Raw genomic sequence first — 27,480 nt, forward strand, 5'->3', positions numbered from 1 at the left:
CAAAAAGCTGTTGCCAAAGAGGCGAAGCCTCTGCACCTGTTTGTATCCCGTCCAGAAAGGTGATGTTACAGAGCTGTGTCCACAGATGATGCAATCTCAGGAACGTGGCTTTCATTATGCCATTAAAGAGCTCCTTGGTATGACCCAGCCCATGCCAGAGCGGAGGCTGGGGCAGCACAGACTGAGCTCCTCACTGGAGAGGCCCCTCAGGGTCAGCAGGAATCTCCTGCAGCCCCCAGCGTGTTCCTGCTGGGGTTTGGCTTCCACGAGCATCAGGAGCCTTCCCAAAACCTTCTCCTCCTCATCAGCAGGACCACACACAATCCAGATGGTCAGGTGGGTATTCCCTGCAAGGAATTCTCCCCTTCACACAGGGCATGAGAATGGGAAGGAACCCCCCTCACACAGGTGGGGCAATCCTGGCCCTGTTTCCAGGGAAAACCCCGTGAGCTGCAGACACATCACTGCTCGCCCATCACTGCCCACGGTCAGGGAGCAACACCGGGAAAAACAAATATTGTGGGGTTTATAATAGTTAACCAGAGGAATGAAAGATTGAGATTGAAGCTTCAGTAGAAATAGTAGTAGGTTGATATTGAAGCTCCTAGAAATAGGACCCAGCTTTGTTGCCTTAGCTCAGGTGTTGATCGTTCCTTCCAAGAAAAAGGAGTTGGACCAAAAGCAGCCAAAAATGAAATCCAAATTGCCCTCAAAACTGTTTTCATGTCAATATATTGTAAGCTGCACGAGTTTATTTTTCCCCAGAAGTTCTTTTTCAAATTTGCATTAAAAATACCAAAAATATTTAGAGGATTAAAGCCTGATTTACAGGTTACATGACAGGTGATGAGTAATTTCTGTATTGCTTGGATGGTTCAGGTACAACTTGATTTTTTTTTTTTAATAGGCATTACAAATGAAAACACCTTTGTAAGCAGTGATTTCCATTCAAATAAAAAGCCATTCATCAACAGCCTGAAAGGTTATTTGGTTTCTTGCCCTGTACATACTTCAAAACACTAATTGGGTATTATAGATGAAGGCAAGATTCAAAACTGAGCGGAGGCAGAAGCTGGGGTTATACAAATTTGGAGACAGCCTGCACTTCCCAGGACATCAGAAAAACACCACAAAAATTCTGGATATGTCATGCAATGGGAGCCACTTGGCATTCTTCCACAGCAAGGAACATTAAGGGACACGCTTGGATTTAGGCACAGAGTAGATGGAGCCCTCACAGAGGCTCTGACCTGGAGCCACAGCCATACCCCTGGATATCATCCCCAATTATCCTCACAGCCCCCTGATCCCCAGTGTGTTTCAGATCCTCCAACCCTCTCTGGCTCTCCCCGACTTTACACCTCCCTGGTTCCTGCTGCTCCTCCACCAGCCTTCCAAATCCCTTCTCCCCAGCGCTTCCTCCAGGCTCCCTGCACCCCAAAGCTTTCCTTGCAGGCTCCCACTAAGTACCAAGTCTTTTCTAAAGTGAAGTTTTTAAGCAATCAGAAGAGCCATTTTACAAGTAGTCACATCCTTCAGTTGTCATTTACGTCCCTCCCCAGCTGCTCCAGCAGGCAGCCCTTGTTGGTTGTGTTTTATTTTGGCGGTGCTCATTTAGCAGCCACATTCAGTATCTCTCCACAAAATTGCACTCATTTAATTTCCCCTGTGAATCTGTTGACTGTTTGCAGGAGTTCAAAACAGCAGCACTTCTATGTAGTTCATGAGCACTTCAGAACATCTGTTGGGCACTGGTGGGGAAGCTGCATCTGAACCACAGGCCCTTAAGTCTTCTAGAGAGTTCAGCTCATACAAAGAACTCACTTTTTGTTGAAATCTGCCCTAAAGAGAGACACTGGGGAAAAGGAACAGGATTCACCATTGCCCAAATGCCTGCCATGTTAAGTGCCAGCCAAAATTAATCCAGAATCAAGCAGAGCTCATTATATCCCTGACACAATCCCCTGATGGGCTCTCCCTGTTCGGGCCATGAGGCAGCCCCAGCTCCTCAGCTGGGTCCAGATCCAGCTCGGGTTTCCAAGCCCCACAGAAATATTTGCATGATCCTGGGTTTTATTATTTTAGCTCAGGCTGCACAGACTGTGCAGTCAGCACTACACATCCCATTTTCCAGTCCTAGTCAGCAGCACCTGAAGCTGGCTCTCGATCAAAACACAAGCCAAGCCCAGGTCTCACTTTTACTCTGCCTTTCCCAGCAGACAGCCAATACTCCCCTTCAAAAGCCTTTTAATCCTTCTACAATTCTAAGCTTAACCCAATATTTCTCCACTTAAAAAATTAAATGAGTGTAAAACTCGACTGAACAAGGATGTGCCTACCCCAAAATTGTTGAGGCACCCAGCCTGAGCAAGCCTGGCAGTGCTGGCACAGAAAATCCCCTGTTAAAACATGCATGCAGGATATATATACTCAGAGAAAAGGTATTTTATTAATTGGTTTGAACAGTTACTGTCTTCAGGCCAACAAGCAGAGTTTTGTAAGGACAGATCAGGTGGTGCTTTTATAGTGTAACTGAAAAGAATAAATTCAGTACTTTATTTCCATTACTGCTTTGGAAATATAAATTTAATTCTTGAAATAGGCATAAATACCTGCAGATATGTTGTCTAGAGAGGGACAAAAATAGGTCAGCACACCACAGTGCCTGCTAAATGGCAATTATGTCCCATGGAAGCAAAAGGGATCATGAAGGAAAGCTGCTCTACTAATATTTATATATATACACACATATATACATACATAGAATAATTATATATATATATATAAATTATTCCATGTATATATATATATGTATATATATATATGTATATATATAGGGAGTGCTATTAATAATGATAATATTGAGGTCTCACACAGCCCAGGACACATCAGGGCCGGGTAATTATAGAGGAAGGTGAGTCAGGAGGAAATAACAACCTCCCTCTCTCATAAAGAGCAAATTTCAGCCTGGCAAATACAGCACACTGAAAAGCAGCTGAAGTAAACAAATCCTGAAAGAATTCTGTCCATCAGAAAAAAAAAAAATGCAGGCATTGTGGGCAGCTATGGAAAAAAAATAAATCACTGCCCAGTGGTCAAAAAAAGCAAACTAAAGGTAAATGCTGTGAAATCCAAGTGAGAGCAGCACTAAAACACAAGGTGCACTCTGTGTACACCCTGCCCTGGAGTAACCTGCCTGCACTATTTCAGCCAGGATAGGAAGGGAACAGGCAGCTTCACACTCAACTCCCAGCCAAGAGCATGAATGATTTTAGTTCTGGTTAATAATTCTGGAGATAATCACATGGAGTGATTGCAAAAATCATGATCTTTTCATTGAAATTCCTGCAGTTATGAAACAGCTGAAAAGCAGCACACAGAATAATGCATAGCAAAGGTGAATTCCATTTCCTCAGTGCACAAAAATGAATCTTTCAGATGAACTGAGCCATGGCACATCTGTGAGAAACCAAACTCACCATCTATCCCCACTGCTCACCCCAGCAACACAGCCAGGGCTGGTTTGGGGATTAAGAAATAAAATACCAGGGGAATGCCTTTAAAAACCTCTCCTGAGCAGGGCAGATGGACCAGACACAAAAAGAGCATTTCCCACTCTGCAAAACTTTCATGAGAAAGAACTGTTGTGTGACCACTTTCACTGCACTAATAAATTAGAGACAAGTTCACAGCTGCCTTGAAGCTATCAGATATGCCCAAATTACAGAAGGCAGTTGTTGTGGGAGAAACAGTCCCCTCAAAAACTTAAAGTCCTCCCAGTAAGATGAAATTATCTGGAGGTGAGTGGGTTCCTCCGTGGTCAAGACCTTTGCAGGATGCTGTGACAGCAGAGCCACCCTCATGAGCAGAAAATGTCACTGGGATCCCTCCTGCCTTAGTTGAGGCACTTGTGTTTAGATACCGTTAATGTTTTCTCTGACCAGATCAATAACAAGCATTAATATATCTTAGATTGGGGTGAATTACCTCCTGGACACTCCTGTGTGTCTCTCCACTGAAAAAGAAGCCTGCAGGACCAGGCAGCAATTCCCACATCAGATCAGGTGTATTGAAGTCCTTCCTACATGCTGAACGTGATCCAAATTAAGTGTTCTCTGCAAACATTCCTGCACTAACAACTCCTTTTGGTCCTTTCTCTGGCTCTGGCCACCACCAGCAGCAAAGCACCAGACTCTGTGGAAATCAGCTCTGACTAAGCATGGGAATTCTCGTGTACCAATAAGTTATCCTTTGATTCGTGGCATATTTCAGATTAAAGTTCCAAAGGGCTACAAGAGGAGAGGCAATTCCCCATTTCAGTCCTGAGGGCTGCACTGATTTATTCTTTCTGGCACCACATAGTGAATTGTTTGGTTGAGATTGGCTGTTAAAATCCATACTTATGAAATGTAATATTCCTCTGGAAATGTCCCATTCTGGTTCTTTTTTAGATGGTATTTTTATTGTGAGGGAGGGACGGGAATGAACCTGTAATGATGTTCTCAATCATTTCAGCTGGTAGAGTCAGGTAGACTAATATTTTATTTCCATTTGGCCTCTTATTTATTTAACCAAAACTGAGATGAGACCCTTGTGAGAATTCTGGCAGAATAATTAAGGATATGGCTGTGTGTCTTCCTAATAAAATAAAGGCAAAAATGCCTAAGGATTGGAGAATGGCTCTCTCCTTACTGTCTTCTCTCATTGGCATTGCTCAAAAGTTAAATAACAGAGAACATGAACTCCAGAAATGCAAGTGAGCCAGACAGGGGCTCACAACCATGGGCCTCTCCAGTGGACAGATAATCCAGAGCCCTCCACTGGCTCAGGAGAGACCTTGGCAGGTTGCACGGGCACAGGGCCAGTAAAAAGTAACAGCAGAGGTTGACAGAATAATGTAAAAGAAGAGTTTTCCCAAGCTCTGTGCCATGCCTCAGTCCTGACTGAGCACCTGTAAATCACACTCTTGGCCAAGTCATTAATATCCCCTTGATTTAATTCACAGAGGCCACACCTGCAGCTCATGCTAATCAGGGGCACCTTACCACAGGTAACAAGCTAATCTTGTGAGATCCAAGAGCAACCACTGCCTGGGAAATCAAGGTAGGACATTGCAGTGTGGGTAAAATGCAATTTTTAGGAATGGGCCTCCTTTCTCCTTGGGAGGATTTACCCCTTGTTTCCATAGGGAAACCAGAGGCCTCCACCCTCTCGTTGTGATGGAATAATCCCAGGGGGAAAGGAGCTAAGGATAATATTTGGAATTGTTCCAGGCCAGGTTGGACAGGGCTTGGAGCAATCTGGGATAGTGGCAGATGTCCCTGCCCATGGCAGGGGCTGGGAATGAGATGAGCTTTGAGATTCCTTCGAACCAAACCATTCTGTGACTCCATGACAAGCAGAGAGCAGCCACAGCAGCCTTTTCCTCATCCAACATCCCGGCCTCTACCAAAGCATTGGCAGAGAGCCGAGATTTGCATCTCACAGAATCTCTGGGTTGGAAGAGACCTTCAGGATCATCGAGTCCAACCCAGCCCCAACACCTCAACTGAACCCTGGCACCCAGTGCCACATCCAGTCTGTTTTAAACACACCCAGGGATGGGGACTCCACCACCTCCCCGCACAGCCATTCCAGAACTTTATCACCTTTCTGTGAAAAACCTTTTCCTAATATCCAACCTGTATTTCCCTTGGTGCAGCTTGAGACTGTGTCCTCTGGTTCTGTCAGTGCTGCCTGGAGAAAGAGCCCAACCCCACCTGAGCACAGCCACCTTTCAGGAGCTGTAGAGGGTGATAAGGTCACCTCCTGCAAACAGCACTGAGAACAGGCCCCCTGCCCTGGGCTCCGGGAGCTCAGGAGTCCTGGCAGTGCCACCAAGCCTCATCCAGCACAAGGTTGATCTTCTGCTGGTGCCCAGTATGCCAAAGCCTGGACTGGCAGCTCCAGTCCCTCCCTGTGCCACGCCAGGACAGCCCCTCACCCCTGGGAGCCATCAGCACCATCGTGCTCCCAAACCACTGACTCTGCTGTGTTTCAAACTAAATATTTGCTTCAGACTCATAGCACCATTAATGCAGAGTCCAGTTAAAAATCACAACTCCACCAAAATAATCTTTGCTTTTGATTTTTGCAGGGGCTGGGAATGCACCTTTTCCTTGTCAGTCTTACAGGATTTTCTGGGTGTGAATACTTAATGGAAATATTCCTGGAAACACATTATCATTTAAAAAAAAAGTGTGAGCCCAGCAACATTAGCATGAGACAATAGTCTGTAGCTTTGCATCATCCAAATCCAGATGTTTCTGGTGAGAAAGAAATAGATGACCTGAGAATTAAACCCAGGCCCCTTGGCTCCCCTCCAGATGCTCTACCAGCTGCTCACACCAAATCCCCTCTGGTCAATTACTTTACTTGATGCTTCTAATCAACAATATTATATATGTGATGCTATAAACTTGTGTATTTAATATTAGCTCATAACTCAGCATCCAAAACCAGATGGTTTTGGTGAGAAAGAAATTGATGACTTATCAGAGGAGTGAACCCAGGCCCCCTGGCTCCCTTCCAGGCAGTCTACCAGCTGAGCTGCAAAGCAAAGCAGTCACCTCCTGCACCCCCCAGCCCGCTGCCTTTCATGAAAGGAAAAGGATTTCACATCTCCCAGTGCAGGAATATGGGAAAGATGTTTTAATAAACGCTTTTTAAAGAGTTATACTCTTTTAAAAGCAGGCAGGCTTGCTTTGAGGCAGGAGAACACTTCTTCCCAGAGGAAGGCTTTGCAGACAAGCTCCTTTCTTTCCTAACAGAATGAGGGCTCACGTTCAACTGCCTGCAGAAGCAGCACAAGAGATGGCTAATTTAAATCTGAACTTCTTCAGCTCCTGCATGCCCTGGTGAAGATGTGTGGATTTTCTCAGTTCAGTCAGAGAGAAAAAGAGAAAGATTTCTGCCAGGCTAAGCCTGGGAAGAAGTCCGAGAGGAATGTAAACAATCTATTATCTTGTTTTCCGTTCACATTGTTTATAGATGTGTTCTACCACACTGACCTAAGTCCAGTGTACCAATCAGGTGAAATGTTTTTACTGCAAGACCAATGGAATTAATGTTCATGATGTTCTCTATAAAAAAGAGAAGTGCTTTTGAATAAACACTCATTTACCTTCTGAAACCGTGAGAGTGATTTTGCCCGTCCCTGGCTCAACAGCATCTAAGATGATTGTGAGACACTCCCTGCAAGCACTCAGGACAGCTCACTGGATGAGAGGATGCTGCAAAATACGAATGTTAAAGGACTGAGAGCAGGTTCCTGCAGGGCAGAACACGGGCATTTCTGATTGAAGGAAATTTAATATGTTCCAACCACGCAAAGCAGGTCAGCAAGTGCTTTATTTCAAACCTGTAGTGATGCATTGAGCTCAGTGCAATTCCTGCCATGGTTGAGCTGAGCACAAACAGTGCTCCCCTGTCCAAGGCCATACTTTGGTAATTCAGAGCACAGGAACTGCTCTGCTCTTAACTCAAGATCCTAAATCACAGCATCAAGTATTTATTAAAGGCAAGAGCATCCACTTTATAGCTATGAATTCACAGAGGTTTGCTCTTAAATTATAGCTATATAAGACATGATGAAAAGCAACTTCCATGAAACCCCAAAGCCCACAGACCTAAGAGCTTTGTTTAGGATTAGAGACAACACCCACTACAGATCTACACATTGTAAGGAACAGAATTGTAAGGAACAACTGTGAAAATATTATTGCAAATGAAATTAATCTGAAAGCAAAACTAGCACACTATGAAAATGTATTAGACAACGTTTTCCAAAGAGGCAATTCCAGCTTCCCAAAGTGATGAAGACAATGTACCTTTTCCAAGGAAAAACCACTTTTTAAATAAAGAAAATACGGCTGCAAACATAGAGAGCTGACAGTGGTGTTCAGAGAGTTCAGTTCTCTTGTTGGTTCATTGGACTAGATCTTAATACCAAGGGTTTACCTTAATTATAATAATGTAGTTTTGCAAACTTTAGTAAGATTCAGTAGTCACTTGTAGGGCAACTTACCCTGCCCAGCCAATGAAATTAGACAAAGGCTTGGATATATCCTCCAAAAACAAACCTCATCCTCAGTGAAAGAGATTTCTAAATTTGGCTCTCTTCTCCTCTGAGGACTCAGCATTATCTTGCCATCATTTCCAGTATAATCAAAGCAGATGAAATCGAAGATCAAATAAAATATTCTGATTAAACTGCAATGGCATAAAAAACTTTCCATTCAAGGACTAATATCTGAAACCGTATAAACTCACTGAGTCATCTTTTACCAAAAATTTCACATGGCTCTGGTCAAATTGCCTTCCCAGACAGCTTCAAACTGTTTGGGAGCATATATTGCACCAAGGCTGTTTAGCACAAAGAGAAGATAAATAGGAAACAAAGATGGAGAAAACAGGTTGAGAGAGCTTAAAGGGCCAGGTGGGTACAGACAGACACAGGGGCAGGACCAGCAGGTCAGGGGGAAGTCCAGGGAGACCTCAGGTCTGGAATGAACATCCTCAGTCAGCACCTGGGGCTGCCCAGAGCACAGCACATGCACAGAGTGCTGAGAGCTGCACAACATCAGCAACATTTCACTCTCAAGAGCTGGTACAAACCACGCTCTAAAACACTTCCCTTAAAGCCTCCTCTCCTCCTCCCAGTCTGTTGTCTGCAGATACAACATGGACACCAAGTGATTAAACCTGCTTGTTCCTCCATATATTTTTTTAATCATAAACAGGATACTGTCCAGGAAAGAGCAGCTGGAATCACAGCTGCAAAGCTCTCTCTAATGTGACACCACACAATCACACTTGATAGCAGAAGAGTTCTCTTGAGGAGGAAATCACTCCAGGAGATGGGCTGTAATTGAGCAGGAATCCACCAAAATTTCTGTGCTTGTTGAGGTTTTGTTAACAAAATAGAAGATCTTATACCCTGACACTGAAGTGACAAAAAATTAAAAAAAAAAAATTACATAACACCTACAGACATAAACCTGAAAGGCAAACAGCAAGTCCAGAAAAAAATAATTTTGCTGCTTGTCTGCACTCTTTGAGGCATAGTCCTCGCAGGAATAACCCAAATTTTGGGGTGTTAAATCTGCAAGGAAGGGAGAAGGAGACAGCAGGGGCTGAGCTGCATCCTCCCCAAAGCAGAGGCTGCCTGTGGTTACCTGTGATCCTGCCTTGATGCAGGAGAGGGAGCATTTGAAGAAGAGGATGCCTGAGGACCCGTCCCAGCCTAACAGCATCTATAAAAGTGTAAGAAACTGTAAAACGTGGGCCCAGGGGCACAGTGGGGGCCCAGGCAGTCCCATGGAGTTTATGGCATCCCATAGACATGGAGAGTAACTTCTGGAGCAGCTGGGTGTCAGTCGGTGTGGGACACCCCACAAAGTGGTACCTGTGGGGGTGTCGTGAGACAGAGTGAAAATTTCACAGGGTAGAAATCCATTTGGATTTAGGTGAAATGTGCTGCTTTGAGCCTGCTAGCATAAGTAACATATGCTGTTTAGTCTGGTAACTTTGCAACACTAATAAAACTGCTCCAGCGGAAGAGATAAGAGATAAGAAAGACTCCTCGGGCCTTGAAACAGGGCAGAGTGATCCAGGAGTTCTTTCTGTACTTTCTGATAAAAAACTGGCTACAAGTGTAACGAGCTGTAACACAAAATCAGCAGAATGAATATGCACAAACCTATTGGGAAATTCTGTGCATATGTAAATTAGTTAAGGGTAATAAAAAAGGACTGGGAGTCCTCAGGGGCCCGCATGTCCTTTGAAAGGAAACAATCCCTACATGCACCCAGCGCTGTAACAAACATACTGTCCCCACAAATCTTTATAGGAATTGTGGGGTTTGGATTCTTCGTCCGTGTTTCAGTCACACACAGCCAGGGGGTCACAGAGTCCCTGACCACGAGATGGACAGAGCAGAGCACGTGACAAGGACACAAAGCAGCACTAAACTGGCAGCCTCTGGCACTGAGACAGGGAACGGCTCCAGGGAACCCCCACCCCAGAGCTCTCTGCAGCAGCAGGGCCCTTTGGAGAAGGGAAACCCGGGGGTTCCCTACGGAGGGAAGGCAGACAGGAAATGCACACATTTTGTGGTGGCAGGACAAGACTTACCCCTCCATGTCTGGCTCCTTTCAGCAGTTTTGAGGTGCCTGGTTAGGATGCTCGTGGGATGGGCTGTCTGAAGAAGGCTGCTGCTCCCTCCTGGATGAGCCCAGGTGGCAGTAAAAGAAATTCCACCTGGAATTTTCCTGGGACACTGGCAGGAGCTGGAGGTGTGGGTGCAATCAGCTCATTCACCTAATCCACAGTCACAGCCACACTGCAGCCCAATTCCTGACAGCCAGAACAGAAACCAGCAGATTAATTAGGACAAGATAAGAGGGATATACTCCAACTCACTGTTCCCCAAATCCAAAGAGCAAACACTGCTAGGATTTACTGGCTTTGCTTATTAGCAGAAGGAGGGAAACCAAGGTAAATTTCATACGTGTGGGAATAAAACCCTCCTTAGGCAGCTTGTTCTGAGGACTTCATGGAGCACAGGAATGGAGTGCAAGCCCCAAAGGAGGTTTTGTCCCTGTTGTTTCAAAGGACTCTGGCTAGAAAAGTTCCTGTGAGACCGTGGCCTTTTTCTGCTAACTCAGTGAGTTAGGACTTCATTTTCAAGTTACTCCACACCCTGACAGGGATGATGTTGTCTTTCTCAGCAAAGATTTGTGTACAGAAAGTGTCTGCAGGCAATGAGACAGACAGCTGCTCTCCCATTAATTCTTCTTTCAGCCTGGGCTGAGAAGCTGAACTGCAGACAGAAAGCTTAGAGCAAAGCAGGAGTGGATGGAGGAGCAGAAGAACACTGATGCCTGTGCAGCAAAAAGGTTAAAGCATCTTTCTCTGTTGCAGTGAGGTAGAAAAATTATTTTAAAAAGCCTTTTAAAATCAGGCCTGCTCTGGCTGGACTGTCATTTCTTCTAAGTGAAGATGGCACTTTGCAAGTTCCCATGTGAAAGCAATCCTGCTGTGAGAAGTTTGTTAACATAACAATCTATTCCTGGGTAAAAAACAACTTGCACCTGTATAAGCTGTTTTTACACCTTTAGATAGAAAAACAAAAACTATCTCTCACAAACAAATTTTCCTGCAGGTACACACCAGGAGTTTGAATGACCAATCAATCCAGAATAACAACTTGATATTTACCAATAAAATAATTGCCAAGAAAGCTCCTGGCTAATTGGAACCCCACACAAACCTGTAAACCTGTATAAAAAGGAGTTATGTGAATAAAGAATGAGCTTTTTCCACCATGAAGAAAATGGAGCCCTTTGTGATTTATTCTGATATTTCCCCACGATCCTTGACCTCAGCACAAAAACTTCAGCCTGTGGACATGGAAAACATGCACAGCAGAGCCATCTCGGTGGCCAGAGTGGGGGATGAAGCCTGGCTGCAGGCATTGCTGTGCTGCCCACGTGTCCCTTGTCAGCCTGTGTGTCACTGAGACAGCTCCCTGTGCTCTGCCACCACTGGGTTCTTTAAGTAGTTTGAAAGCACATTTATTTCTTGGAAGCCTATGAACATCAGATGGAACTAATTAAAACCAGGAGGGCCCAGGGGAGCCGGGAGGGAGACGGTGCAATTTGGTTTCCACTTCAAAGTGGTTCAGCAAAATAAAAAATAAAAGCACTCAGCCCTCTAATGCAAGTGCATGTCCATGGGGAAGGGACAGAAGAGGCCACTCAGTGCTCTCAAGTGGCCACTCTCCCCCCACTTTCGCTCCCCAGGCTCATTGGAGCTGTGTTTGGATGCTGTGCCAGTGGATTAGTCAGGGCACCAGAGGTTAATTGCAGCGATTCCTGCCGTGCCCTCCCATCAGTTTTGCAGAGCAGGTGGTGCTGCACAGGGAGGAGGTGGCACCGTGGTCAGGAGCAGCCACCCGCACAATCCATAGGAATGGGATCATCCTCAGACAAGACAGCAGCTGCCACTGTGGGGTTTCTGGGCAAGTGTGAGGCACCACAGCCAGTGACAGGCATGGCCATGCCCAGCCTGCCTGCTCAGGTCCCACCACAGAGAGACTCCTTGCAGGAACCCACTGCCCCACAGCTCCTGCCTTCCACCCCCCTGTGCCACTGGGGTCCCCAGGGTGTGGTCCCCCTATGTTTCCCATGGGGGTACCAAGGCTCCCTGCACCTTTTCCCCCTGCACAGCCCCAAACCCCACAGCACTGACCCCTTCAGTGGGTGACCCCTCATGAGGGCCCTAATCTCCTGGTGCCCAGCCCTGTCCCCCCAGCCCACGCCATGCTGGGGGTCCCTGCACCCACACAGGGCTGGGGGTGTCAGCATGGAAAAGCCGCTCACTCACCAGCATTGCCCCCATGCCTGCTCCAGCCAGGGCTTTTTTTTTTTTTTTTTTTTTTTTTTTGTCCTTCTTTAAAAACCATATTTTCCCTCTAATCTGGCATTTCACACCCCACTCTAAAGTCTGTGTTAAAATGGGGGCTGGACTGGCTGGCAGCCACTCCCTCGTTTATCCAACCCTCATCCTCAATGATGGCCATCCTTGCCTGGGGAATGGGTTCTGCAGCAGAAGCTGCACTTGGAGCCACAGCCAGGGCCAGCAGCTGATGTCACCCAGGTCACAGGGAGCCAGGGGCAGGCTGGGTCAGCACCCCTCCAGCCCCAGCACCCCTCCAGCATAGCTCACCCAGTGACCCAGGCTGGCAAGAGGATTCTGACTGACGTCCCATCCTCCTGCACCCGCTTTTGTTTGTTCTTCCCTCATTCTCTGTGGCTGGGGGAATGCAAGGGGAAGAAATCAATAAAAATTAACTCTGAAAATAAAAAAAAGAACGAATCAGCAACTTGCAAGAGGCAGCAGATAAAGAGACCCATGATGGCCCCATAAAGCATCTCTCAACACACCATTTATCACCAAGCCTGCATGTCTCAACCTCAGCCTTCATTTACTCAATACTGAAAGACATAAACCTGGCCTTGCAAATTTAGGAAAAGCAGCTGCAATGACAATTCAGATTTTAACATGCCTGATAGCTATGCTTGGAGCTCTCTGTTTTTGGGGGTATGCCTTTGGCCAGTTGGGATGGGTGACTCCAGGATTTCAGCTCCCTGGCACTAAACAGCTGGTTGCAAAAGGCAAGGAGCTGTGCAGACCCAACCATGTCCCACCCAGGAGCTGGGATGGAGTGATCAGACTCGCTCTGCATCCAACACCCCGGGCAGCCCCAGCTGCTGCAGCCCCCAGGATGCTGTTACCCAGGCTCAGGCTGTAGCCCTGCTAAAGGGCAGCTCTCTCCATCCCCTGTCTGACAGAGAGCTCTTGTGAGCAGCAAACCACAGCCCCAGCAGAGCCTCCTTGGCTGCAGCACAAGAAGAGGGGATGCTGGCTGGCCCTTGGGTAAAGCAGACTGGATTTTGTTCAGTGGCTTTTTCTCTTAAGGAGTTTGTAATACCCTGCCCAGGACATAGTGCAAGCTCTGTGTGAGACATGAATAACATTCCCTCATGTGACTGTTTGTACAGCTCAGGGCACTGTGGGTCAGCCTGAGGAGTGTTGTAAGAATGATGCAAGGCCCCCAGCCTTGAGAGCATGGAGCAAAGGAAGATAAAGAGCCATTCACAGGCCTGTGTGGGGTCCAACACACAGTAGCTGAAGGCCCAATAGGTCACAAATCTCAATGCATGTCCTTGGGCTACCCCTGGGGAAATGTGGCTCTGATGCCTTGTGAAGGCTGACCTAGAGCAGAGGCTGGACAGAGCTAAAGAATAAAGCAGGGATTTATTAAAAGGATCTCCTCAGTGGATCCACCTTGGGCAGCACCAGAGCCCAGTCAGGGCTGCACCCAAGATGAACCCAAATGGTCCCAAAATGCACGAGCGCTCCTGGGGGCTCTCACTGTGATCAGCTCTGCTCCATTGGCACATTGGAGTTCATTGTCCCATTCCAGCTTTAGCCCATGCAGTCCCATCCTGCTTGTTTTTCTCTCTTCAGCCCACATTGTTTGTGCTCTTGGGCCTGAGATTTGGATCATTTGTCCTTGGTCCCCAGCGGGAGAAGGAATTGTTTTGTCTCCCTGCTCTGTGCAGAGAGCTCAGCATCCCCTAGTATGAAGCCCAGACCCACACACTAAAGCAGCACAGAATCTGAAAAGTATAAAATCTAAAACCTGAGGCATCAGCTCTTTTCTGACTGCACAAAATGTCATTATCAAACTCACCTTGAAAGCCAGAGGAAAACCTCCCATCAGCCCTGGAGAGACAATGTGGGATTTAGGGAGAAGAAAAGCACAAGGAAGTTATGTGATCCACATGGAAAACACGGATACTCAGGGAAAACAGATGAACATTCTTGGAAACCCCAGCTAGCCACAGACACGTCCTGTGCTTCGATGTCCTTGCCATGTCCCCTCGTGTCCACCTCCTCACTGTGCACCTCCACAGCCCCACTCAGAGCCTGGCCTCTGCCGCACCACTGGGTGCGGGTCCATCTCCACAGCCTTCTGGCTGGATCTCCAGGTCCTCAGCTGCTCCAGGTCACTCCTCATGACCTCTTTCCTTGGCACAAAGCACCCCAGTGAGAAAAGGCCACTGAAGGTAGATGGAAGGATGGGTTTATTCCAGCTTTTGTCCAAGAGCCAGTTGTTTGTACACTGTAAAGAGTGAAGAGAAGCAGCTTTTCCCTCTCTTCTGTAGCATTTCAGGACCTATTTTGGATGTGACCATTTTGTCAAATAAAAAGACCAACAGCATCTCACACAGTGCTGTCTTCCCTTAGTGCCCATTTGGAGAGCCACTCGTGCTGCTTAGCAATTGTACAGACTCACATTTTGGGGCTTAGCTCCCCAACCCAGACTGTTGGAAATGACACAACCTCTAAAATCTTTTTACTAATTTTGGGGTTTTTTTTCATCTTTGCCTGATCATGAACTTGCAATCTGCAGAGTTTGATTGTTTACGACGTTCTTGACCACAAATTTTGGCACGTGCCAGCCAGTACCCTCCCAAACCATGCCTGCTTCGAAGCAGTGGCACAGCCAATATTTTATTGGGAAAACAGACACAACCAGCTGAGCCCCTGGGGTGAGAGAGCCCTAAAATCAAGGACCTCACAGCCCTTTGTGAGCTTTGTATCTGTGGCAGCCCTCAGCCAAGTTTTACCATCAGGACAGAAGGGGATCGAGGCCTGCACTCCTTGGGTGGCTGTGGAAAGCTGTCCTTGGCTCCCAAGTCCTGCCAGTCTCTGGTGTAACCACACGGACCTTTCTCATGTTATTCCTGACATGCCAACTACATGGCCCAGCAGAGAGAGGCACAGACGAGGTGAAAAAGAAACCAGAACCCACCCCTGGATTCTTGCAGCCCACTGCTAATTAGGTGAGACATGGTAAGAGGAACCCCTGCTATCAGCCAAGCCGAGGGAATGTAAATATTTGCAAGTCTAGGTCACCAGGTCCATTATTTACTGTTCTGTCCTATGACTTAAGGTTTGACATGAGACGTGAGGTTTTTAGAGGTTTGTTGTGTTTTGGTTCCTTTTTTTTTTTTCTTTTTGCTCTGAGCGTCCCTTGATTTCTTGCCAGTTATTTAACAGTGAAAGGGAGGGCTGCCTTCAGCATCCCACACCCACAAAACAATGATGCTACTGTGAACTTTTCCCATTAATCCCAGTTCGCTGGGTGGCACAAGGTGTTGGGTGCTATGAGCCAGAAGGGAACATGAGGCAGAGCTCTCAGCCTCCTGTCCTGCAGACAGACACCACTGCTGCCACGGGGGAAAATCACAGCCACAGCAAGAGGGATGTGAGCTACAAAACCAGGCAGCTCCCACCCAGGGCTTGGCCATGGGAGCCACAAAGTCTCTCTTTGTTTCAGCAGGAACCTTCATTTTGCACATAGACACTGGACCTGGTCCACAGGCTCCCATTTCCAATTTCTTTGCCAGAAAGTGGGGAAGGAAAATGATTTTTTTTTATTTGAAAGCAATATTTCACATTCAATGCAAAATCTGTGTTCATCTACCTATATTACCCAAAACCTCATGTCTGTCAGCATCAGGCTGCTGCCATCTCATCTTTCCAAAGTTACTGATTAGATACAAGGATTTCAAAGGTTTCTTTTTCCCTCTCCCCACTAAGTTGGTTTTTCCCATAGAAGGGGATCACATCCATCTCAATGCAGGCATTTTCCCCTGAGCAGCCCCCATTCCCCACTGCTGCCCACAGCTTCAGGCTTCCTCAGGCTGCAAAGGAACTATAATTAGTATAGTTATTATGAAATTAGTAATATTATGTCAATTATGGCAGGGCCTGGAAGAGACAAGACCTCTGCAGCTGGGATATTGCAGAGGTAAAAAGCCACATCCCTCTAAGCCAGGTTCTGCAGACTTCCAGGAGCTTTGTGCAGCTTGGCCTGGGTAAAGAAAAGCAGAGCAGATCTCCCTTCTTTGGGACAAGCTCTGAAATTCCCAACTATTTTTCATTTTCACTGGATTTTTATTTTTTTACTTTTCTTCCAGAAGGCAAAATATAGAGCGGACATTTCCTATGGGACATTTGTTTCCAGAGATGTGGTTTGCCCCTTAAAAAAGCACTTCAATTTAAATTTTTCCACAGGGGAAATTTCCCCCAGGGGCTGAGGGATGCAGCTGACTTGGTGTGAATGGATTCAATCTCCCACCTCCAGGAACAGCAGCAGCAGCCACACGGCAGGGATGGAGCAGGAAACCAAAATCATCTTTGAAATTCTCTGTGCTCTGATCCTTCCCAGGGGTAAGAAGGGCAGGTGTTTGCCTGGGCTGGGTTTGTGTGGTTCCACAGCAGAAGTGGAGGTACTGTGGTGCCCTGCCAGTGTCCCTCGTGCTGAGAGCAGGTCTCATTGATGGGGTTTCTGTGCTCAGAAAATACCCCAAATCTCAAAGGAAGAGTGTCTCCACATCCCCCCACTGCTGGCATCTCTCTGCAGGTCCCCAACACCCCCAGTGTCTGCAAGACCCTCACACCCCTCAATCTCCTGCCACCTGCTGCTGCCCTTGGCACACTGGGCACATTTTAGGGTCACCTAAACACACTCCAAAGAACACAGACCCTGCTGACACCACCCTGGACTTCCCAGCAAAGATTTCCTGACCTGGGGAAATGCTGGCACATGTCCTGAACTCCGTGGGGTTTTGCAAACCCTCCAAGGGACCCCGAGGCTCTGCTTCACCAGGGTGGGCTGAGGGGGTACCAGAGGAGTCACCCCAAACTGGACACAGATCAAAGCAAGCTGCCACAAACACACAAAGCTGAAGGAGCACAGCAGGCAAAAGAGAGGAGATGGGAAATTTAATTTTATAAGGCTTGTAAGAAAGGAGATTAAATGGGGAGTGTGATGATGCTATAAATACCTCCAGGGAAATACCATCAAAGGAGAAAGGGGGATTATTCAAATGATCTGGAAACAGTAAAACAAGGAGAGCTGGGGCCAGGAGCTACAAATGGAAATATTTCAGGCAAGGCATTAAGAAAAACTGTCGGAGAAGTGAGAGTGATTAGGTGCAGAAATTGGCCATCCCAGCAGAGTCAGGGCCTTATCAGAGGTATTTAAGGTGGTGTAAACACACGTTGGGAGGGCATGCAGGTGTGACCTGGGGGAAGGAGCCCCCTCACCCACCAAGCTGCTCCTGTGTCTGATAGCTCACCATGAGCCCTTGGAGCAGACACAGAGCCCTGCAGCCCAAAGACACCTGAGGGTGCCAGAGCTGCTCATCCCTGACTGAGGCATTAGAGCATCCCCAGGCACTCACTCTCCTCTTCCCATCCTGCCTTTCTCCATTTTTCTGCTTTCATTTCCCTGTCCTGTGACCGAAGAAAACAAAGGCTGTTGGAGCCATACGCTGACTTTTCTGGTCCACGATGAAATATGAAATAAAATATTCCAGCCAGCTCGCCACTGTGTAACTTGGCAGAGTAGCATGAGTAGCTAATGAGTAAAGCTGAAGTTGGCTGTGCAATTAAAAGTGATGTATTTTTATATATAAATGATGAGTTTTCCATCCTCAAAGCTGATAAATTTCTCAGAGCTAAATTTCTCGAGCTAAGAGCCTTTTGTGGCCACATTTTTACACAGCACTTTTTTTTTTCCTCTGCTCCCTTCCAAAAAAAAATTACCAGTTTTCCCATCTACTTAATGGGCTGTAAATACTTTTCTGCTAAGATGAAAAGTCCATTCGATTTGCATTAAATCTTCATCATTACCAGCTCTTGAGAGTCTGCAGCAAGGCTGGATACTGACACAGAATACTGCATCTTTTTCTGGAAACCTTCCCTTAGAGATCCCAAGGGGGAAGAAGAAACAAAAAAAGGGGTGAATAAAACCCCGTGGTTTGGTATTGGTGTGAAAACCCAGGGCTCTGGGAATATTTCTCTGTCTACTCTGGGGTGTCCTGACCCCCAGGGGAGCACTGGTTTTGACCCTCATTCATGGAGAAAACTTCCAAAGCCTCAAGGTAAACTAGAGACCACAAAAGTGTGAAATAGAGAGTAGTGTAGGATGTCACATGGGTGAGAAATTTAGGTTTTAGGATTTTTAGGATGTTATAGATGGGTTCAAGATGGAGGATATAGGGTGTTGTCTCGAGTTCCCTTCTTCTTTCTTCTTCTTCCTCCTTCTTCTTGGGTTTAGGTGGCATCTTGTAATTGGGTAGAAAAATCCGCATTGCAGGTCTTTAGGGGTCAGTTATTGGCTTAGAAAGGAAAATAATTTAGGTGTCACTTCTTAATTGGGTAGCGCAGTTTTTGATTAGACTTAAAAGGCCTTGCGACACGAGGTCGTTAGCCATTTTTGTGCTGTTTTTCCTGCACGCAGAGTCTGGTGCAGACAGTGTGCTGAAGTTTTGATAACAATAAACAAAGGCTGAAGACCAAAAAAGTCCAATGCATCTCTCGTTCCTGACACAGAACTGCTCCAGGAGGGTCTCCCCTGCCAGGGGAGCCCCCAGGGAGTAGCCCAACTTGGGGCCCAAAAACTCACAGTACTGGGACACTTCCACTTGCTGAAATGGGAATTTTAAGTGCTGGGGTCTCCTTGCCAGCCTTGGTGCTGTTAGGGCAAGATCTGCCCTGCCTCAGAGCATCTCTGATGCAGGAGTTTCCCTGCCAGCAGCCCTGGGAAGCAGGCAGGGTGGAGCCAGCATGGCTGGTGCTGCAGGACACCCTGGCCATATGCAAGGTTTTTATCCTTGGGAGCAGAGACAACCAAGGGAAAAGGATCTACCCCACCAGGATATCCCACAGGGACATCCAGGGGGTGACCACAGCTGTGCTCCTCAACCTGGCATGTTCTGCTTTATACCAAATACCCAACACGCCACTTCTTGGTCCTCATTTCTTCCTGCTGACAGAGACTTCTGCACAAAAACAGGCTCATTGCTGAGTGCTCCGAATTCAGGCTTTCCTGAATCCAGGCTTTTTCTGACTCAGCTGTTAACACCTGAAGTGGAACTGGACATATTTGTTCATCACTTCCAACTCTTCTGAGCCATTACAATATGCTTTTTTTCATGCAAGATTGGGGTTTTTTCAAAAGACAGAGGGTCTTGAGCTGCCCTTTCATCTTCAGGCACAGCCATCATCTCTTCAGCCCCTGATCCTGCCAGCTCACTGCTCAAAAGCTGCCTGCTTTGCCTTTCTTCTTGGCAAAACACAGATAATTTAGAACATTTTGATGATTTTTGACAGTGATGAAGAGTAAGGTCTCAAACTGGAGCACTGTGCTCAGCACGGGGCTGTGCTCCAGCCAGAAACCCGCTCTGATTGTCAGCTCTTCCCTTGCAATGGATTCAGGGATTCTGTTCTTTGCCTGGTCTCCTGCATGGGCAGGATAAAGGCTTCCACAACTTATTCAGCTGTAGTCATGATGTAAACCAAGAGAGGCCACACTGCAGCTGTAAACAAGAAGATCCCAATGAATAAATAACTCAGGGCCACAAGTGCCACCTGTTTCTTGAGGAGGACTGTGATCACAGTGCAGCAGAGAAAGCACAGAACATCTCTGGAGCCTGACCTCCTGCAGACCAGAGCCTGGTGAGTTCAGCTCCCCTGAGTTCCTGTGCTGGGCAGCACCTGCTCTAGGGCCTCAGCACCTCAAAACCCATCACAGGGGTGCAAAAGGCTTCCAGCCAGGACCTTCCAGTCTCAAAGACAAAACAACATGACAAGGGAGGTGGGGTGGGCACAGAAATCCCTTCCAGAGGCAGCTGATGCTTATAGTAAAATGCAGCAAACCCCGGATTCAGGGAAGAAATGCTGATGTCTGCTCCAGATCAGAAGGCTGAAGGATAGCTTTATTAAAACTATACTATATTACATTAATATACTATTTAAAGAGATGCTATCCTATTCTACATACTGACTTCTTACTCACCTGACTCAAACTCGTGACTCTGCTGAGAGCCCGAGCCACAGCTGGATCCCACTGGTCACTGACCCCAAACAACCTTCACCAGGATCCAACCCAGCCATCACTGCAGGTGAACAATCTCCACACCACATTCCACATGGGGAAAACAAAGGGGCAGAGAGAAAGATTGTTTTCTCTTCTTCTCTCTGTGCAATCCTGAGAGACAGAATTGTGTCTCTCTGTCCAGAGAACGGGAATATCACAGATGCTCACCTGGGAAGGGCTGAGAGGCACAGCATCCCCTCCCAGCTGTGGGTAACAAACTCTCCCTTCCAGGCTGTTTATTGCCTCTGCCATAAAAGGGTTTCAATCAAGCTGGGCCAGTAAAGTCGAGTTTAAATTAAACTGCCCCATTTAGTCACGATGAAGGCTGTTTGCATCTGAAACCCTGCCTCGGACCAATAGCACAGATTTGGCTCATAGCATTTAAAGCAGCTGTCTTCATAAAAGCTAATAAAATACCGTTGGATAATTAAAAGCTTTAATTAAAAATGCAAAGTCCAAATAGTTTCATTTTAACAAGGAAACTTGTTTTGACATCTGAAATTGCTGCACAAGCTGAATTCCCATGTATTCTCTCCAGGCTATTTAGAGTTTGCTGCGTAGCTGGAAATGTCTCCTCACTCAGTGCAATCACCATGTGTTGCTGGGGACGTGCACCAAAAATTGATGCTGCTTGTTTTACAACTTCACTTTTAATTATCACAGTCTGAGGCAGCAGTGGGCTTATTTGCATGGCAATCCCTGAACAAAGCCTGGGGATGGAGCAGCCTGGCATGCAGGGGATAAAATATATAACTTGCAGGCATGAGCTGCCAAGCTCAAGGGAGAGCAGAGCAGAGCAGCAGGCCCAGCCTTGGGTGGAGCTTTCAGCTACACTCAGTGTCACCACCATGATCCCTCCCTGCAGCTTGGAACACCCGCACACAGGTGCTGGGAAATGGAATTTGGTGTGGCCTGGCTGGGGATGAAGAGCCTGAGCCTGGATACAGGAGTTGGTTTTGAATGTGGGATTTGAGTCTGTGGATGGTCCCGTGTCTGCAACAGCTCAAATGCACGAGTTTTGTGTCTGTTTCTCCTTTTGTCCATGTCAGGGTGAACTGGAGCACTTCTCACTTACATGAAATCTTATTTCCTGCAGGACAAGAACAAACCTGGCCACAGCTGGGGATGTTCCAGCTGTGGGACACCCACAGGAGCACAAAACATTGGAGAGGAGAGGAGAGGAGAGGAGAGGAGAGGAGAGGAGAGGAGAGGAGAGGAGAGGAGAGGAGAGGAGAGGAGAGGAGAGGAGAGGAGAGGAGAGGAGAGGAGAGGAGAGGAGAGGAGAGGAGAGGGCTCTGCGCTGTGCCTGAGATTGATGGAGGCTTCTCAAATCCTCATTTCAAAGCCCCCTGAGGCTGCAGAGCCAGTGGGAAACCTCTGCTTTGTTCATGTTGTTCCCTTTGAACCCCCTCAGCGTCAGATCCTCTTCTGCTGGGGTTGATGGGGGTGCAATTTTCATCCCCTCCTCTCATCTTGGAAGAAAAACACTCTTGTAACGAGCACTGGTGAAATGGCAGTAAATCCATCAGTTCACCCTCGGGAATGCAGATCCATAAGGCTTAAAACCAACAGGGACTGATTTAATTGTGTAATTTGGCATTTCTCAGAGAGCAGACCAACCAGCCTCTCCAAGAAGCAGCTGTTACATACCCAGCTCCACTGCAGCTTCTCCTCTGGCTGCTCCCCTCATTCCCCAGCCTTTGACAGTGGAGAAGCCACCCCAGAGCTGCCAAGGGGATCTGGTTGTTACTGCCCTTACTTTGGATATGGGCATCTCCTTTCCAGGTGCCACTGTCCAGTTTAATCTCCAAGACACTGGATTCTGATGGACCTTTTTATGACTTGATGAATTTGGAGGTCTTTTCCAACCTTAATGATTCATGACTTATTGGATCATAAGAAAGCAGATTTCTTTTTCCATTTCACATGCTCCTATAGGGGTTTAATGAGAATAAACTTCAAACATTTGGGTTTCAACAGCCAATGGCTTTGTTTTGGCCTTTTTTTAGCATTTTTATTGGTGTTTTTCTCTCCAGGAAAACCATCAAAAATTAAAATCTGGCTTTTGTCCAAGTCTTTTTAAAACCATGAGCAGATTCCCATGCCTTGGTGCTTTTTCTTTCCCTCTACCCCACCTTGGCAGTTCTGTTTTGTTTTGTACAGAGAGCACAATAAGCATTTAGCCATCACAGCCCCAAGGCTGTGGGACAGTGCCTGGGATAAAGGCAGTGGCTTGGCACTCACAATGCACTTGGCCCAGGGCTGAGCTGGCACCTGGATGCATTTCTGTGCCAGGTAACCACTGGCAAATTATTTTTTACTCCTGCCTCATCTTCCCCACCTGCAGGATGGAGATGATGAACTCACCTCCTCTGCAAAGTGCTTTGTACAAGCCTCTTTTTCTTATGGCTCTGCTGACTTCTGGGGGGTGGACATTTTGAATTTCTCAGCAGTCTGTGGCAGATCTACCAGTTTCTGCTCTCAGCTTGATGCACCCTGCTGAAGAGCCATGGTGTGTGCAGGGATTTTTCTCATCTTCCCACCCATTTCTGTCCTGGCCCTGGGTGTAAGGGGCTGCAAAGGTGGCTTTGGGTCCCCAGAGCACACCTGTCACAGCAGTCTCCTCTGTTGTATCAGTTCCCCTGCAGTGGTGGTCACTTTTTGGTTGTCTCCAGCTATTTGTCACATCCTGGGAGACCAAAAAATAAAAAAGAGCATGTTTGAAACATCAGAGGAACCGTTTCTTCTACTGTTATGGTGGTCAAATAGGAATTTTTTTGAGGGAAAAATTTGCTCAAAGAGGTTTTGGACTCTCCATCCTTGCAGATACTCAAACCCAACTGGACATGGCACTGAGCAGTTTGTTCCAGCTGTCCCTTCCCTAAGCAGAGGGGCTGGACCTGAACCTTCCAGAGGTGCCTTCTAACCACAGTGACCCTGTGCAGTTGTCATGGGGCCTGCACAGGATCATCCTCCATCCTGGGCAGCCAACACAGGAGCTTTGTATTTCCACTCTGCACACAGCCACAGGAGCTTTATGTGACTAGGGGAAGCTATGGTCATGCTAGGTTTCAATCAGCCACAATAAAACTAATTAACATGAAAAATCAAAGGCAAACTATGCTAGACACTCAAGAAAATTAAACTGAATTGATTTTTCAAGTGGATTAAGATAAGTCACATTATGCTTCTTTGTACTGTTTTTAGCAGAATTAAAATGACCACGGCTCAGTTTAGTTCTCCTTAAATGAATGAAAGTAAACTGAATACCTTGTAAGAGCCTCCTACCAAGGAGTTTAATCCATAAACATTTATTTAATTTTGATTTTCTTTCCTAAGTGTCCTGATGAGCCTGAGCCAATACCTGAGGCTGTCTCTGCAGTCAGTGGCAGGAGACAGATACCTCTGGAAGGTGCTGCAGTGCTGCTGACAGAGGTGTGTGCCCGAGAGAGTTGAGAGGTATTTCACTCAGCATCTCCAGGGAATCTCTCACCAACCTCCCCCTAAAATGCAGGGCAGTAAAGAACCACCAACCCAGGACCTACACTTGAGGAAATCACTCCCTGTCTTTGCCTGGGGGCAGAGGTGTGATGGGTGGGGGGTCCAGTTGCAAACACCATCATTTTGATCCCATAGGTCTCTTCAGGAATAAAAGGAAAGGGAGCAATGATTGCTGCCCCAGCAGCAGGGCTGTGGTAGCTGGGACTCTCTCAGTGGGGGGACTGGGACAGTGCACCCTGGCTGTGCAGGAACAGCTCCTTGTGTTGTCCAGAGGGTGAGAAATTGCTGGCCAGCACTGCAGAGCTTCCATCCAAAGGGAGGATTTGGTGAGATGTAGGGCCTGATTCCAGCTTCACTCTGGGCAACCCCACATCAGCCTCACAGCACTCTGGGGAACAGCCTGGGGCTCGGGGTGCTCTGCCCTGCACCCCTGCATCCTCCTGATGCCTCGGGTTTAGCTTTTATATTTTTCAGATTCTGTGCTGCTTTAGTGTGTGGGTCTGAGCTTCATATTAGGGGATGCTGAGCTCTCTGCGCAGAGCAGGGAGACAAAACAATTCCTTCTCCAGCTGGGCACCAAGGACAAATGATCCAAATTTCAGGCCCAAGAGCACAAACAGCATGCACTGAAGAGAGAAAAACAAGCAGGATGGGACTGCATGGGCTAAAGCTGGAATGGGACAATGAACTCCAATGTGCAAATGGAGCAGAGCTGATCACAGTGAGAGCCCCCGGGAGCGCTCGTGCATTTTGGGACCATTTGGGTTTATCTTGGGTGCAGCCCTGGCTGGGCTCTGGTGCTGCCCAAGGTCTTTTAATAAACCCCTGCTTTTTCCTTTAGCTCTGTCCAGCCTCTGTCCTAGGTCAGCCTTCACAAGGCATCACTCCAACCCACAGCCACACACACGGATGGGGGTCTGAGAGCAGAAGGGTCTTCCTGATGCCAGGATGTGCAGGTGGCATCTGTTTCATCCTGCAGAGCTGCACACAGCACAGGGCTGCGTCCAGCTCGGATCAGACACGCTCTCGTGCCGCCTACAGGCATTAGGGCTGCTTTGCATGGCTGCCTCAACTCCCATTTAAATGAGAAATTATTCCTGCCTGAAACTGGGAGAGGCCACTTCAGCATCCTAAACACACCACAAGGTTAGTGCTTGAGTCCCATCTCTGCTGACATTTGGGGTGCAAAGCAATTTCCAACACTGATCCCAGGCAGCACAAGCCCTTCTCTTCATTACTGGTGCCCAGTAATTTTGCTTTTGCTGAGGAAAACGGGGTGATATTTATACCCTGCTGGGATTTATGAGGCTCAGCCACATTACCCTGTGTGGATACAAACTCAGACAGTTTTTATCTTGCTGAGATTTCTACTGGAGACTTAAAAGGAGCCGGGATAGGGACAGGGATAAAACTCAGGCTTTCCACATACTAAATCACTATCGGCTGACTGCTGCTGTTTATCATTGTGAAGAAAGACCAGGACAAAGTCAAAGTGGGGAAGCATAAAACCTCGGTCTTTCTTGCCCTCTGCTCTAAGGTGGCATTGGAGTGAGACCCAGCATCCCTCTTGGTACAGGGAATTCCTCCCCTCTACCTTTGATCATCCCACAACCTGCTAACGCCTCATCACAACCTGTCACTAAAGCGGGGCAAGGAACAGCGCCGGCAGCTCTGAAAACGTCTTGTAATCACCACGGTTTTCCCATTCCCTGTCAAGATGAGACCTGGAATTATTCAGCAGGAGATAAAGCAGAGTTAGCTCCCAGCCTGACCCTGGTCTTGGGGGACTCACCAGGATGCTGAGTTCATGCATCTTGTCTCGAGTGAGATGGGCCGGGAGTTTGGTCTTTGTTGCTCACACTGCGGGTTCATGCCCTTTTTATCTGGCTGTTTCTCATTCTCTCTGGGCCTGACAAGAAAGCCCCTCTGGATCTGAAACACGTTCTCCAGGAAAGTTTTATCAGGACTTCTGTAAAGTTCCACTTTTAGCAAATTAAAGGAAAAAAAAAAATCCATGAATTTGCTGGCCTGTTGTGCTTGCTGTCACAGCAGCCAGTGTGATGTTGCAAATCCAAACCTTACCATGCAGAAAGGAAAAGCTGTGCTGGAGGGCTGTGGTGGATTCCGGCCTGGCTCATGTGCAGTTTTCTGGGATTTGCTTTTTCCACTTGGTGACAGCACTGAGCTGTTTATAAGCAAGATAAGACCTCAGATGCAGCTTTGCAAAAAATAAGTAAAAACAGATATCAGACTCCACAGCTTAGCTGGTTAGACACAGTTTGTCCTTCAGCCCAATGCAAACACTGGGAACAGCATCCACCTGGAGGAATTCCTGAGTTCACAGCACTCCTAGCCACAAAATAAACAGGAAGATCCCCCCGGTTTTGGCTATGATGATTGTGGCAGAGGCATCTTCAGGTGGGTATGGCACACTGCAGCTGCAGCAGTGGGGAAAAAACTTTTTTTAATAAGCAAACTCAGTCAATGCACTTTGTACAAATGCAAATCCCACCATCCATGACTTTAAAAACTGCTGGAAGAGGAATGTGTACAGTGGGGGCATTTTTCTCCGTTCTAACCTCATACATTTTGTAGGAATCACCAGGGAATGGTGGATGGAAAATACCAAAATGGGAAGAAATAATTGCCCTTTCCTATTATTTTTTGCCGGCATGATGTTTGGCAAAAGTTCCTTTTGGCAGAAGTTTGGTTTTCAAGCAGTTTTAAAGCAGAGTTCATTCCAACTTTGCAAAACAGTGATTTTACCAGAGCTGGTTTTCACCCATTGCTCAGAGCAAAGTTGAGTAGTAGGCTGGTGGAATGCCCTGATGTGCTCTGCCTCCAGACAGCCTGTGCCTGGCTACAGCCCCAGCAGAATCTGAGGGAGAGTGTGAGATTTGGCTTCACAATCACACTTAACACCTCTTTTTGATTTTATAAAGCTGGGCTGGTTGTGGCTGAGAGCAAGAAGAAGATGGTTTTAACTGCAGAAGTAAGTTACACCCCAGTCAGAGGTCACTTTTCAGTGACCTCAGTTTATTTTCTGAATAAAATGTTGGGAAAAAAATCTCTCTCCTTTTCAAGATCCGAGTCCTTCCATTGCCCAGGGTACCTCAATTTGATCCCATCTCAAACCACCAACCCATCCCAAGCAGGGGTGTGCTACCCGAGGAATTTCTCCAGCAGTCATTTCTTCTTTCAGAAAGCCAAAGCCAAGCAAAACCAGTTTTTCTGCAAGCTCATGCAGCTAGGGAAGAGAGAAGAACATGCTGATAAGCATCTTGGATGGCTGCAGGATAAATTTATGTCTGATCTGCTCCCTAATACAAAATGTTTTGGTTGTTTTCTCTCCTCAGCAATTGTACATGAAAATCAAAGTTAATGAGGTGAGGATTAAATACCCTCAGGTTGGGGAA

The 27,480-nt window shown here is 47.0% G+C and overlaps 1 protein-coding gene across 1 annotated transcript in view; it reads left to right on the forward strand.

The window, feature by feature from the left end:
* BLOC1S3 (biogenesis of lysosomal organelles complex 1 subunit 3) overlaps nt 1–15,701 on the forward strand; it is a 284,248-nt gene extending 268,547 nt beyond the window's left edge. Inside the window, exon 3 of the mRNA XM_068209376.1 lies at nt 15,683–15,701. The gene's annotated coding sequence lies outside the window, so the exon portion shown is untranslated. The remainder of the gene's footprint in view (nt 1–15,682) is intronic.
* Nucleotides 15,702–27,480: the final 11,779 nt, after the last annotated feature.

Source organism: Anomalospiza imberbis, chromosome 19 (genome assembly GCF_031753505.1).
Source record: "Anomalospiza imberbis isolate Cuckoo-Finch-1a 21T00152 chromosome 19, ASM3175350v1, whole genome shotgun sequence".
Lineage (NCBI taxonomy): Eukaryota > Metazoa > Chordata > Aves > Passeriformes > Viduidae > Anomalospiza > Anomalospiza imberbis.